Raw genomic sequence first — 15,779 nt, 5'->3', positions numbered from 1 at the left:
ACACTACAGTAAATGAAAATGTCCAGGCAAGGTTTTAAAAAATGAGGCTTGTAAGTCCATATTTAGTCACCTGAATAAGTATTCTGATTTTCAAAAGTTAGGAGTATCCCACCGCTTTCCCTGAAGTCAGTTATAGAAAACAATTATCTAAAATATAGAATTAGTGATTTGTGAATTGTGTTGGTTTATCTTGCTATTTTCACATTATGCCCACGATTTTTCAAGCAGCTCTGTTAGGGAAGCAGATTAGGAGGTAAATAGGATTTATGTTGTTTGTTTTGTGGTACTAAGAGTAAATCATTCTTCCTTCATTTTATTACCCTCTCTAAATTATTTATTTTAGTGCAGGCCTGTGAAATGTAGACAAGGAGATAACCATATACAATGGAAAATGACATTCATTCTGTGTGTTTCAAACAAATGCATTGCCACATGTCATTGGAAGAACCAAGGTTATATAGGAGCAAGGCTGAGTAAAAAAGTTGGTGGCTTGAATACTAATATGAATCTCACAGTTCTGAACAAATTGAAAAGCATACACTTTGGTAATGTATAGTGTTTCACAACTTGAACTAAAGAAGCTTTGTTAGGTACTCTGGTTTTTAGGATGATGATGTGCATATAAGGATACATTCCAGTCAAATAATGTAGAATGTTTGCTTTGGATCTGGCAGAAGATATGTTCTATGTTTACAGGATACTTATGTGTTCTAACAATCTCTTAACGCTGACTGAGAGTAAGTGTTTTTAAAATTGGTTAATTTTGGGTAGTATTTGTCTAGTCAGTTATAAAACAAGCTGGGAAGAATGGAATTAGCCTTCCTATGTGAAGAAACACACCCTGATATAGAATTTTGTGACTTCATATGCAGTTTTGTTGTTTGCTACTTAATTTATAGGAGAGGAGACTTTATTGGCAGGCCGCTGAGCTGATTTTAATTCAGATTCTTACAAGTGGTCCACACATAACTATATGCTCGAGTAGAATTTCAGTTCATTAAATGACCCTTAAAAAGACAAATTTGTTGCAGACCTTTAAAAAACACCTTTGTTGGCATGTTTTTCTTCCTACTTACCACCTCCTGAGCTCTCAAACTCAAATATTTTGGTCTAAGTTGTCTTTGTCACAAACCCAGAACAAGGAGCAGCATGTAGTTGCACTGTCTCAGCAGTAGATTGGGAAACAGTCAGGGACTAAGTAATCTGTGCCAGCCCTATATTTGGTGCAGTTACTTCCCCAGTGTGGCAGCTGAGCTATGCTATCTAGGTTGTTGGGGTAGGAATGAAAACAAAGCTCCACTTACTCCCTGCCCACCTTCATGGGTGGGAGAGTAACAGCTGCATGGAGGCTATGCTCCCTCAAATATAGGTAGTGAGTAGAGGGAAGTAAGGAGACATTTTATGCCTTGTCACTGCCTCGTCTGGGGTCAAAGAACAGGCTGCCACAAGCCCTTGCAAAATAGAGAATAGCCAGCATTTTCTACAAAATGTCTTGTGCTAGTTAGTGAGTGGTTGTGGATTTTGAATGTTAATCATAGGATATTAGGGTTGGAAGGAACCTTAGGAGGTCATCTAGTCCAACCCCCTGCTCAAAGCAGGACCTATCCACAGACAGATTTTTACCCCAGTTCCCTAAATGGCCCCCTCAAGGATTGAGTTTACAATCCTGGGTTTAGCAGGCCAATGCTCAAACCACTGAGCTATCCCTAAATGGGGCTATGTTGACAGGCAAGTCTCCCATCTAGTGGTTAGTCTGTGGCAACAGCCCTGCCTAGTTGTTAGAGCCTGCAGCAGGTGGAGCAGGGAAAGGTAGGGGGACGTGGCCTGCCTACTCCACCAAGTTCTGACCCAGGGACCCTCTTGAGTGCTGTAGGGATGGCATTCAGCACCTGCCATCCAGCCAGCACCCTCTCCAGCATCCCTTCCTACTTCTCTTTCCTTCCTCGAGGTGTGTTGAAGCTCGTAGGTGTCCCTTGCAGACTGGCTTGTAGGCCTCTGTGGGTGAGAGTCCCTGTTTCGTGCTGCGGGACCCCTCCTGGTGATGCACGCTCTGTTGTAGTCCCTCTATAGTGATGAGCAAAGGTCCATTCCCTTTTGCTAGCTGCCTGGCTGTGCTGCAGTGCCTCCTTTCAGGCCCTTCCAACTGGAGTGGAGTGAGGCTTCCTGGGCCCACAGTTGTTTTGTACTCCTCTCCTCCCATCCTAGGAAAAGAAAACTGCATTCTAGTGTTTGGCTCCCTGCCTGTCTGCCACTTGAAAGGTGGATGCCTCTGACTATAAGGCTAAATACCATCTCATAATCTGGGAGTCAGTGTCCCTTATGGAATTCAGCCAGTAGAGAGGTCGGTGATCAGTTATCAAGAGGCAGGGGTTTCAGAAAATGTAATATTGTAGTGCTTCTATGGCCAACTTCACTCCCCAGGGCTCTTTCTCTAAGGTTAAGTGGGCCATTTCTCTGGGATACAGTTTCTGGCTAATATAAAGTATTGGGTGTTCTCCCCGCACTCTATCCATGTCCTGGGACAGCCCCACCCAACATCTGAAGCATCTGTGTGGAGTGATAACTGGATGAAGGAAAACAGTATATCTGCTCAGAAGGTCTTTCAAGGTTCTAAAGGCTCTATAACAGGCCTTTAGTGGTGTACTTTTTTTTTTTTTTTTAAACCCTACATTTTTTTCTGATTATATGATTTGGAAAATAAAAGAAAAATGGTACTTGGCTATTAGGTCTGTGATTTGCTGTAATGAATAGCTGATGGTTATTTTTATTGAAATTGCTAATGAATTATATTTTGTACTTACAAGTACATTTATTGCTAATAGGACCTGCATGTACTCTGATTTTCTCTATGCTGCTCAGAAAACTGAAGCCCTTAATAATAAATAGCTTGAGTATTGAAAAGAAGTGCTGTAGTACAAAAGAAAAGTTGCCAGTGCAGCTAGAATCCTTATTTAAATTAATACAACTAAATTTTAAACAAAGTTTCATTTTCAATCACAGGTTTGTAGTAATGACTTTTCATTTTGTCACGTTGCATAAAATAATTTGTTCTGGACTAGTTTTAATAATCATTCATTCTTGATGTTGATTTCCCTTGTGTTGCCATTGCATCTTATATGCAATCAATCATCATAAGAAACTCCAGCTTTCATGTGGGAGGTGAAACCAAGGTCTTGCCCACTTGTAGTCATTAAAGATTACAGAACACTTTTCATTAGAGTACAGAGTTAACCCTAGTGTCCAGGACCATTTCCAAGTTGGGTAATTATATGCTATCTTCCTACATTCTTTTTGCACTTCTAGTTGGAAAAGATCTTCTTTGCTTCATGTTCTAATTTGTTAAGGGCTAGATTGAGAAGGGCTAGTAGGCACAGTGCTGAACAAGGGGCGGACTCAGTTGAAGGCTCAGCTCCCTTCCTGTTTGACCCTTTCTCTGAGGGAGGGAAGAGGATAGATGCCAGCAGTGTATTATGACATCCCTTGTGTGGATATAGCTATTCTGTCAGGTGCATTTGGGGGGAGGGCTTTGGGATGTACGGCCATTGGGAAGCATTTACGGATAGAAGACTGTTCTCTCAGGATGGACTTCACCTGAGTAAGGAGGGAAATAGACATCTAGGATGGAGGCTCACCAAACTGATTAAGAGAGCTTTAAACTAGGAATTTGGGGGAGATGGTTGGGAGATGTCCAGGAGATCTCCACGCTGGAATTTAACCTTGAGAGGGAAGTAAACAAAGTAAGAGGGGATACAGTCATGGACAGAAGAATTGGCATAAGGAGGAAAGGTAGTGTAGATAGCAGACTAACAGGTGATGCTGGTGGTAGAATGTCTATGCCTAACAGGGTAAAGAATGTCAGTGAAGCCAAACGGCAAAAATTAAGATGTCTGTACACTAATGTGAGGAGCCTAGGGAATAAAATGGAGGAACTAGAGCTACTGGTGCAGGAAGTGAAACCGGATATTATAGGGATAACAGAAACATGGTGGAATAGTAGTCATGACTGGAGTATAGGTATTGAAGGCTATGTGCTGTTTAGGAAAGACAGAAATAAAGGCAAAGGTGGTGGAGTAGCATTGTACATCAATGAGGAGGTTAACTGTAAAGAAATAAGAAGTGATGGAATGGACAAGACAGAGTCTGTCTGGGCAAAAATCACACTGGGAAAGAAAGCTACTAGAGCCTCCCCTGAGATAGTGCTTGGGGTGTGCTACAGACCGCCGGGATCTGATTTGGATATGGATAGAGACCTCTTTAATGTTTTTAATGAAGTAAACACTAATGGGAAATGTGTGATCATGGGAGACTTTAACTTCTCAGATATAGACTGGAGGACAAGTGCTAGCAAGAATAATAGGGGTCAGATTTTTCTGGATGTGATAGCAGATGGATTTCTTCACCAAGTAGTTGAAGAACCAGCAAGAGGGGATACCATTTTAGATTTGGTTTTGGTGAGTAGTGAGGACCTCATAGAAGAAATGGTTGTAGGGGACAACCTTGGTTCGAGTGATCATGAGCTAATTCAGTTCAAACTAGATGGAAGGATAAACAAAAATAGATCTGGGACTAGAGTTTTTGACTTCTCAAGGGCTAACTTGAAAGAATTAAGGAAATTAGTTAGGGAAGTGGATTGGACTGAAGAACTTGTAGATCTAAATGCGGAGGAGGCCTGGAATTACTTTAAGTCGAAGCTGCAGAAACTATCAGAAGCCTGCATCCCAAGAAAGGGGAAAAAAACCATAGGCAGGAGTTGTAGACCAAGCTGGATGAGCAAGCATCTCGGAGAGGTGATTAAGAAAAAGCAGAAAGCCTACAAGGAGTGGAAGAAGGGTTGGATTAGCAAGGAAAGCTACCTTAGTGAAGTCAGAACATGTAGGGATAAAGTGAGAAAGGCTAAAAGCCAAGTAGAGTTGGACCTTGCAAAGGGAATTAAAACCAGTAGTAAAAGGAGCTATAGCCATATAAATAAGAAGAAAACAAAGAAAGAAGAAGTGGGACTGCTAAACACTGAGGATGGAAAGGAGGTTAAGGATAATCTAGGCATGGCCCAATATCTAAATAAGTACTTTGCCTCAGTCTTTAATAAGGCTAATGAGGAGTTTAGGGATAATGGAAGGATGACAAACGGGAATGAGGATATGGAGGTGAATATTACCACATCTGAGGTAGAAGCCAAACTTGAACAGCTTAATGGGACAAAATCGGAGGGCCCAGACAATCTTCATCCAAGAGTATTAAAGGAACTGGCGCATGAAATTGCAAGCCCATTAGCGAGAATTTTTAATGAATCGGTAAACTCAGGGGTTATACCATACAACTGGAGAATTGCTAACATATTCCTATCTTTAAGAAAGGGAAAAAAAGTGATCCGAGTAACTATAGGCCTGTTAGTTTGACATCTGTAGTATGTAAGGTTTTAGAAAAATTTTTGAAGGAGAAAGTAGTTAAGGACATTTAGGTCAATGGTAATTGGGACAAATTACAACATGGTTTTACTAAAGGTAGATCGTGCCAAACCATCCTGATCTCCTTCTTTGAGAAGGTGACAGATTATTTAAACAAAGGAAATGCGGTAGACCTAATTTACCTCAATTTCAGTAAGGCATTTGACACGGTTCCACATGGGGAATTATTAAATTGGAAAAGATGGGGATCAATATGAAAATTGAAAGGTGGATAAGGAACTGGTTAAAGGGGAGACTCCAACGGGTCGTACTGAAGGGCGAACTGTCAGGCTGGAAGGAGGTTACAAGTGGAGTTCCTCAAGGATCAGTTTTGGGACCCAATCCTGTTTAACCTTTTTATTACTGACCTTGGCACAAAAAGCAGGAATGTGGTAATAAAGTTTGCGGATGACACAAAGCTGGGAGGTATTGCTAACACAGAGAAGGACCGGGATATCATACAGGAAGATCTGGATGACCTTGTAAACTGGAGTAATAGTAATAGGATGAAATTTAATAGTGAAAAGTGCAAGGTCATGCACTTAGGGATTAATAATAAGAATTTTAGATATACATTGGGGACACATCAGTTGGAAGCAACAGAGGAGGAGAAGGACCTTGGAGTATTGGTTGATCACAGGATGACTATGAGCCGCCAATGTGATATGGCTGTTAAAAAAGCTAATATGGTTTTAGGATGCATCAGGCGAGGTATTTCCAGCAAAGATAAGGAGGTGTTAGTACCGTTATATAAGGCGCTGGTGAGACCTCACCTGGAATACTGTGTGCAGTTCTAGTGTCCCATGTTTAAGAAGGATGAATTCAAACTGGAACAGGTTCAGAGATGGGCTACTAGGATGATCCGAGGAATGGAAAACCTGTCATATGAAAGGAGACTCAAAGAGCTTGGCTTGTTTAGTCTAGCCAAAAGAAGGCTAAGGGGGGATATGCTTGCTCTTTATAAATATATCAGAGGGATTAATATTGGGGAGGGAGAGGAATTATTTAAGCTTAGTACCAAGGTAGACACAAGAACAAATGGGTATAAACTGGACACTAGGAAGTTTAGATTTGAAATTAGACTAAGGTTTCTAACCATTAGAGGAGTGAAGTTCTGGAACAGCCTTCCAAGGGGAGTAGTGGGGGCAAAAGACATATCTGGCTTTAAGACTAAGCTTGATAAGTTTATGGAAGGGATGTTATGATGGGATAGCTTAATTTTGGCAATTGATCTTTGATTATCAGCAGATAAGTATGCCCAGTGGTCGGTGATGGGATATTGGATGGGATGGGATCTGAGTTACTGCAGAGAATTCTTTCCTGAGTGCTGGCTGGTGAGTCTTGCCCACATGCTCAGGGTTTAGCTGATCTCCATATTTGGGGTCGGGAAGGAATTTTCCTCCGGGGCAGATTGGCAGAGGCCCTGGAAGTTTTTTGCCTTACTCTGCAGCGTGGGGCATGGGTCACTTGCTGGTGGATTCTCTGCAGCTTGAGGTCTTCAAACCACAATTTGAAGACTTCAATAACTCGGACATAGGTTAGAGGTTTGTTATAGAAGTGGTTGGGTAGGGTTCTGTGGCCTGCTTTGTGCAGGGGGTCAGACTAGATGATCACGTTGGTCCCTTCTGTCCCTAAAGTCTGTAAGGCACAGTCAGTGCTTCTTCTCTTCCATGGTCACCTGCTCTGGGCAGGGAGAAGTAAGTGGCTCACTTACCCCTGCAGACCCAGACCCAGGGTCCAGGTAACCTGTGCAGGAATACATGGGTTTCTTACTATTCCTTAATGCCCTGTGTGAGCATGTAGTCCGAGTGATAATGTAGCCCTAAATAATTTAATACACGAAGGCGCCTGCACTTAATGATCTCTACATATAGTTTATGTACATGTGCATAGTCCAATTATAGGTGTAACAGTACTACTGAACTGCAGCCATCCTTAGATTGGAGAGTGACAGCCAACTAGTGCGTAGAACATTGCACAATAATATAGGGAAGATAACATGTCATATAGTAATTCCAAAGCTCCTTGGAGCAGGTGGACTCCATTTGTATGGTGTATTTTTCCTTTCAGCAGTGCTGTGTACACTGTGGTACTGTATGAATAACATAATTGACTAAAATAATCAGTTTGTGACATGACATGGTATCTTTTTGAACTTTAATTCATGTCCTCAGTGGAGAAACACAGCTATAGGTATAGTAGTACACATTTTGTTTATGCTTTTTCTCTGTATACATTTCATGTATATAAATAAAGGGATTTTTTAGAACTAAATGGATTAAATACAAAGATTGCACAAATACACTCTTCATTTTCAGAACCTGTACCATTCTGTTTTCCTCAGGTGTGGAAGAGTCACATCTTGTCCACCTGCTGTAAGCATCTTGTGATGGGGACACAATTTGTATTAAATATTTTGATATATATGCTTTTCAAAAACCTGACACTGCACACCTGTAGCCTGGATGGCTGTTATTAATAACTAGCTTTTCTTGTCTTGTTTGAATTACAGAACATGATTGGAAATAGTGTACTGTGAATTGATTTTGTGCATGTTAAAAGAACCGCTTGTGTGATGAGAATGCATTCTGACAAACTGACATGTTTTGATAGGTGCTGAGGTAATTGTACAGATTTTTTTAATTAAGCAAAAATTGCAAGCTGAGTACTTTACAGAAGGTTAATCGCAATATTAAAGTTTAAATGGTAGTTTAAGCATTACTAAACATGACCAATCTCTTCTCTTATGCATTTTTTGAAGTGTGATGTGAATTTGATTCTGAGGTCGGGCAGCTGTATTGTGGGAATGTAAAGTAATTCGTTGCCTGGCAGCTCACAAAAAACATGTCTAAATATTTATTTCAAAAGATCTTTAAAGAAATGAACTAATAATCAACTCTTAGAATATGTTTTCTGTTACATTTAAATATCTCCATTATTTGAAGAATGTTTAAACTATTTTAGAGGACTAATTCAAACTAATTTTACTTTTGTAACTGACTCATAACAGTCAGCCATTGCCTTACCAATACAGTATGCCTCCCTTTATGCTAATTAATCCTTAAAATTAAATTTCCTTTTGTTGCTGTTATATTAGTGCTTAGAAAATGGTGTCAGAATTTGAAATTTTGCAAATAATTGCTGTAATTATTCCTTTTTGTGGCATTATATTTTAAATTAAATGTAAATTGCTGTGTGTCTTTTAGCGAATAATTCATGTTTATAGCACTTAATATGCATAGCAAGGCAATATTGATTATGTGCTGGAAGTTTTTATATTTACCACATGCATTGAAAAATGAATATAGACTGCTGGAAAAGAGGAATAATATAGTTCAACTTTGCATGGTAGATACATAATAATGCTTTCATCTTTCATCTGATTTTCATAACATTTTACTGTGCAAACTAATTAAGCCTCACTACCACTCCTGTGAGGTAGGTAAGGAATATATAAAGATTAGGTCAAATGATTCAAAAAATTAATCACGATTAATTGTGAGATTTAAAAAAATCATGATTATCACAGTTTTAATTGCACTGTTAAACAATAATAGAATACCATTTATTTAAATATTTTTGCATACTGATATTTAGCATATCTGGCAGATAAATACCTTGTAGTGCCAGCTGCAACAGTGCCATGTGAATGCCTGTTCTCACTTTCAGTTGACATGGTAAATTAAGAAGCAGGCAGCATTACCTCCTATAAATGTAAACACACTTGTTTGTCTTAGCGATTGGATGGACAAGAAGTAGGACTGAGTGGACTTGTAGGCTCTAAAGTTTTACATTGTTTTGCTTTTGAGTGTGGTTATATAAAAAAATTCTACATTTTTTAGTTGCACATTCATGATAAATAGATTGCACTAAGTACTTGTAGAAGGTAAATTGAAAAATACTGTTTCTTTTGTTTATCTTTTTTATAGTGCAAATATTTGTAATAAAAATAATATAAAGTGAGCACCGTACACTTTGACTTCTGTATTGTAATTGAAATAAATATATTTGAAAATGTAGAAAAATATCAAAAATATTTATAATAAATTTAAATTGGTATTTTTATAGTTAAACAGTGCAATTAAAATGGTGATTGCGATTAATTTTTTTAATCGTGTTAATTTGTTTTGAGTTGATCGCTTGTGTTAACTGTGATTAATTGACAGCTCTAATAAAGATCACATCATCCACTACTGAAATGCAGCCATCTGTGGACATGTTTAGGACATGAAATATGTCATGGGTCAGTCTGATATACGGGGTAGTTTATATCTAGTGCTAAGTTTGGAGAGATGGTCATTGCTGTAAGTATATAATCAAGACCACGTACATATGGAGTTAAAAATTGCATAGAGATTGTGAATAATATATATGTTGTTCTTTTGAGTGCTGGTTCCTACGTGTATTCCACTGTGGGTGTGCACATGTGCTTCATGCTCCTAGACTTGGAGGTTTCTTGCAAGCAGTGTCCATTGGCAGGGCTGGCTTTAGGACCTGCAGGGCCCGATTCCGGGGTCCAGGTCTTCGGCGGCACTTTGACGGCGGGGGGTCCGCTCCATGTCTTCTGTGGCACTGAAGGACCCCTCTCTGCTGAAATGCCACCGAAGACCCCGGAGTGCCCCCCCTCCAAAATGCCACCAAAGACCCTGGAGCGGACCGCTGCCAGGTGAGCCTAAGGCACGGGGCCCTCTTAGGTGTAGGCATGGGGCCCTCTTACCCACGGGGCCAGATTCTGGGGAATCGGCCTAAAGCCGGCCCTATCCATTGGTCCATGTATGTGTCTTTGCCTTCCAAGGCATAAAGGGCTGGAATGGACCAACTGCCTCTCCATTTCCTTTTTACCACTGCATGGCCTGAGTCAGAACCTCCAGTATCTGGAGCTTTCCTTTGATTTCTCCAATCTGTACATATTTCAAAGTTGCCTTAGTGCCTTTTATGTATAGTTCTTTATAGTTACCTTTCAGCAGAGTTTTCCAATTAGATAGATTTCCCCCCCCCCTTGGGGTGCCCCCCATTCACTGTTATGGGTATTGGACCATGCCCAGGTCTCCAGCCTTCAAAAACTGTCTCCTACCCCTTTTTCTTCCTAGTCAGCAACAACCACCAGCGCTATTTGGAAGTCACATGTCACGGCTAGCTGTACCCATGAGGTGAGGAAACTCCAGCCTAGAAAATACCCAGGAGGAAAGCATCAAGCATCCCAAACCTGAGGTGTTTTATCTCACGACCTGTTTTTTGGATTGGGCATCATCAACATTAGAACACTTCTGAAGCCATACAAACCATCCTTAATAATAGCAGAGCCAACTCAGTAGAAAATGCTACTCAGCAAAATGGAAGCATTGTTTCATCTGGGCACAGTAAAAACATGTATCTCCTGAGCCAGCAGATATTACCCTCATTTTGGACTGTTTTCTTTCTCTCAACAGCTGGGCTTTCTCTTAGTTCTCTATAAGTCCACTTGGCAGCAATCAGTGCATACCATCCAGCATCAGATGGTGATTCAGCTTTTACTCACCCATTTACTAGCGGATTCTTAAAAGGCCTAATCAGAATGTTCCTACCAGTAAGGAAACTACTGATCATTTGGGACTTAAATCTTGTACTTTTGGCACTCACTAAGCCTCCCTTCGAACCATTAGCTACATGTTCCATGTCTCACTTATCAATGAAAGTTGCATTCCTTGTGGCCATCACTTAAGCCAAAAGGGTGGGTGAGCTGGGAGCACTAATGGCAGGTCCACCATACATCAAATTCCATAAGGACAAAGTCTCTACAACTACATCTGAAATTTACCCCAAAGTTGTTTTGGCATTTTTCATAAAGCAATCAATCCACTTACCTGTATTTTTTCTGAAACTGCATGCATCAAAAGAAGAGAGTTCACTCTCTCCATATACCATGCACTCTCTCCTTTACCTGCAAAAGACAAAACCAATTAAAAATCACCTAGATTGTTTTTCACTATAACAGAATGAGTCCACAGTCAAGCTGTATCCTCCCAGAAGATCTCTAGGTGGATCTTGGTTTGTATCCTGCTTTGTTGCCAGTTATTGCATTATCTTCCCCCTCCTAGGGAGGCAGCTCATTTTGCAAGAGTCGTATGGTTTCAGGAAGTACCTTCACTGGACATTAGTAGAGCCGCTAAGTGGAGTTCCAGCTACATGTTCATGAGACATTATGCTCTAGTACATAATTCATCTGCTGAAGCATCCTGTGGGACAGCGGTTCTCCAAACAGTTCTGTGATCTGTATCCTCACACCCTGCTCCTACTTGAGTACTGCTTCTCAGTCACCAATAGTGGAATACACATAGTACCAGCACTCAAACAAGAGGATGTTACTTACCTTGTGGTAACTGGAAGTTCTTGCATGGTCTCTGTGTGTATTCCACTACCCGCTCACCTTCCCCTCTGCTTCAGCTCTTTACTGGATTTGGGAAAGAGAAGGAACTGGAGAAGTGGTCGGTCAGCTCTGTCCCTTTATGCCTTCAGTTGGAAGCATGACGAAGGCAAGGGAGCACATGTGGCCCAACAGACACGATTTGCAAGTATTCTCTGACTCCAGGCGCATGGAGGGCATTCACACACTCACAGTGTGGACTACATATAGGGACCACACATCTGGAAGAACCTTCAGTTACCACAAGGTAACTTCCTCTCTTGCAGGGCCAGCTCCAAGGGTTTTGCCCCGACAAGCAGCCAAAAAAAAAAAAAAAAAAAAAAAGCCACGATCGTGCTCTGCGGCAATTCAGCAGGAGGTCCTTCACTCTGAGCGGGAGTGAGGGACCCTCTGCCAAATAGCTGGACGTGCCATCCCCTCTCCAGAGTGGCCGCCCTAAGCACCTGCTTGCTAAGCTGGTGCCTGGAGCCGGCCCTGCTCTCTTGACTATGTATAAGTCCACTGAAGTCAATGAGACTTGACCATGTGCTTAAATTTAAGTGCTTACATGGTTTGTTGAATAGGAGTAGACTTAAGCCTGTGCTTAAAATTAAGCACATGGTTAAGTGCTCTGCTGAATCAGGATTTATAGATGTTATGGAACTTTTTCAGATCCTCATACTTATCCAAAGTATATTCTGTGTTTATGAAGCTGCTACAGTGCTTTTTCCAAAAGATAACTGAGTCTACAACCACATTTTTCCAAGGTGATGATGAGGTGTTAATAGGAAATGAAATTATTTTATAGGATATTAAATTTTGTCAGTATGTAAATCTTCACTTAATGTACTAAAGTCTAGTTAGCTGTCTTTGGTGCCATCTAGTGTTTTTTATTTTAATATACAAAGTGTAGTTAAGGAATTTTAAAGGCAAACTGTTTTATTGCATTTCTGCACATAATAGCAATCTTAATCCCTTGACTTTCTGTTATCTGTTTACAAAATTTGTAAAAAGGGAAGCTCTAAGTAATTCTATAGTTCTTAACGTCAATCATACTTCATGTTGTAACTCATACAGTATGCAAGACCACCTCCTCTTTGAAAATGTTTTAACATTTTGCAAGGACTTGCAGAGCCTTGTAATATCTTTCCTGCAACTGTCTAGTTTGTGAAGTCTTGCACATGCTTTTCATTGTTGTCACTTTGGGATGTCTGTCCTGATAAGCAGGTCCCTGTGGCCACCTTTCATGCTTAAAAGCTTTATTTTAGTTATAAAATCCTTATCTAAGCTTTGGTAGAGAGGCGAGGATCCAAAACGACAGCCGTGAAGTGCCGTAGAATATTGAAAAAGTCTGCAGTTAAACCCTAGTTTCTACAACTGACAGTTCCATATCATGCCAGAATAAGTTAGATATCTCTTTCTCTCATATATATTTCTAATATACCCCAAATACAACCAAGTACAAACTTAAGAGTCGATTACATGGGCCTGTAAAAAAGTAGTAATCTGCTATTGCTTATTCATCTGTTATTTTACTCCCTCCTTCAATTTTTCTCTATTCTTATCTGTTCATGAGAAATTGGCTGAGGATGAAGTATCATCTGTGATGGCTATTATGCTTGCTATTTTAAATTTGTCATATTTGTTTTAATTAATATTTTGTCGCTTAATATTTTTAAATAGTAGAGCCAAAGTTCCCCTGAAATGTTCATTAAGAGTTAATTATAGATTGTAACCAATACTCAGAAATTAGTTCCATCTGTTGTGTAAACATATATTAATATAACTTTATAAACACATCCAGTAGATTTAAGTGGCTTATTCAGAGCCCCTTTGGTCTACTAAGCTATTACTTATGTCTCTAATATCTGTGAAAACTGCTGGAATGACAACCCTGGAAACTGATGACCTGGTTTAATCCACAAAACAATTTTTTTTAAACACTACGGGCAACAGCAGCAGTAGAAGTTTCATACCACTGTCCTGGAGAGCCCTGCATCAACTTTGACCCGGAGAAAACACTGTTCAGGCCAAAATGGTTGTTAAATCATCTTGGTCATTCAATCTTTAGGTTATGTCTATACTACCCATCGGATCGGCGGGTAGTGATTGATCCCTGATCGCTCTGCCGTCGACTCCGGAACTCCACCATGACAAGAGGCGGAAGCGGACTCGACAGGGGAGCAGTGACTGTCGATCCCGTGCCATGAGGACGCAAAGTAAATGATTCTAAGTTGATCTAAGATATGTCGACTTCACCTACGCTATTCTTGTAGCAGAAGTTGCTTATCTTAGATCGACCCCCTCCCCAGTGTAGACCTGGCCTAAGTCTCTTCAGAGACTGACAGTTAGTGCCAGTTGGGCTTTTATGCTGTGCTACATATTAGGTAGCAACCACTTGGTAAACCTCTGAACAACTGTAAGATGGTAATGACTTTCAGTCACTATTTCCCATTTGAACTGGTGACGTGGAAATGAATGACTTTATTTTCTTTTGCCAGGCTTATTGATGTTACCCAGTTGTTCCGGCATAGTCATTTTTTAAATTAAAGATGTTAAAATAAAGTTTTAAACAAAGTTCAAAACAGATCCTTCAGCCAGTAAGAGCAGCTGCAGTAGCAGCCAAAGCTGGGGCCCTTTGGATGTTCAGGGAACTTCCTATGGTTTTGATAGGACTTTCTCTGCCATGTGCTGATTGGCTGTTTTTTCTAACCCTCTCCTTCCCTCACAGTCTGTTCACCAGTGCTTCACTCCACACCAGGACCTCTTAACCTCTTCTCTGCCCTGTTCCCTTCACTCGCCCTTCCCTTCAGTGTCTCATCTCCATTCATTTTTCTTTCCATTTAGCTTATCAACTCCTAACTAAATCCATCAGATAAATATACTTTAGAACCAAGATGACATTTGCTGCCACCACATCATTCCCTCTGCATGTGAATTACACTCCTTCCCCCACCCTGGGTCTGTCTTGTCTGCTTAGACTGTAAGCTCTTCAGGGCAGGGACAATCTGTTACTCTGTATTTATACAGTCTTGCACAGAGGGGCCCCATTTTTCGTTGGTTCTTAGGCACTGTCATAATAAATATGATTAATATATGTATATGCATGTATGAATGTTTTACACTGTCTAGACTGTTTCCAGTGGTAGTAGGTTGGAGGTTCAAATATTAGGTATTGCCATTATTAATTGCTCAGGCAAATTAATAAGCCAAACAATTTTTCTCCTCACTTTAACTGCAGAGGCTAATCAGGATACTAAAGGAAAATCTTGTTTGCAACATTTACCAGAATAAATAGCACTACATCCACACTAATACTGTAAATTTGGATCAAAAAGAGTGAAGAGGGGATAGTGAATTTGGCTACTTTGGGCTCAGACAGAATGTACATTCTTAATGAACCAATGTAGTTAATTTATCTGTGTTCTACGTAGATAACCTTTTTCTTCTTCCTTCTTTATATGTATTGCAATAATGTCGAAGGACCCAGCAAGAAGCAGCACCCCACTGTGCTAGGCACTGTACAAACACAGAACAAAAAGATAGCACCTGCCCCAAAGAGCTTACAGTCTAAATAACTTAGTTTAGAAGGAAAAAATCTTTAGGTAACCCGTAGACAAAATTATTTCAATGGGAGTTAACTTAAGCTTCTTATCTTTACCACCAGGAGGAGCACTATTAAAATATTCTTATCTGTCTACTGGCACAATCTTTCTAATGCTTTTGCTATAAATTTTCTCTCTCTTTGGGAATACCCCAAATTGTTGAGGGCAGAGGAATAAAGATACTATTATGGAATGTAGGTTACACTTAAGAAAAGTTTCAAAAAGAAAATAAGTGAAGTGCTTTTATTTAAAAACCAAAGTTTTAGAATTTTTTTTGTCCTCAAGAAATAATTATTTTCTTGACATTTACCCTAGAATTTATTTCTAAATCATGATTATATCGGTTAG

The 15,779-nt window shown here is 40.1% G+C and overlaps 1 protein-coding gene across 3 annotated transcripts in view; it reads left to right on the top strand.

The window, feature by feature from the left end:
• STK3 (serine/threonine kinase 3) overlaps positions 1-15,779 on the top strand; it is a 287,562-nt gene that overhangs the window by 148,374 nt on the left and 123,409 nt on the right. The gene's annotated exons all lie outside the window — the stretch shown is intronic.

The sequence above is a fragment of the Gopherus evgoodei genome, chromosome 2, assembly GCF_007399415.2.
Source record: "Gopherus evgoodei ecotype Sinaloan lineage chromosome 2, rGopEvg1_v1.p, whole genome shotgun sequence".
Lineage (NCBI taxonomy): Eukaryota > Metazoa > Chordata > Testudines > Testudinidae > Gopherus > Gopherus evgoodei.
The sequence above is the reverse complement of the archived record's forward strand: the minus strand, read 5'-3'. Positions and strand labels throughout refer to the sequence as shown.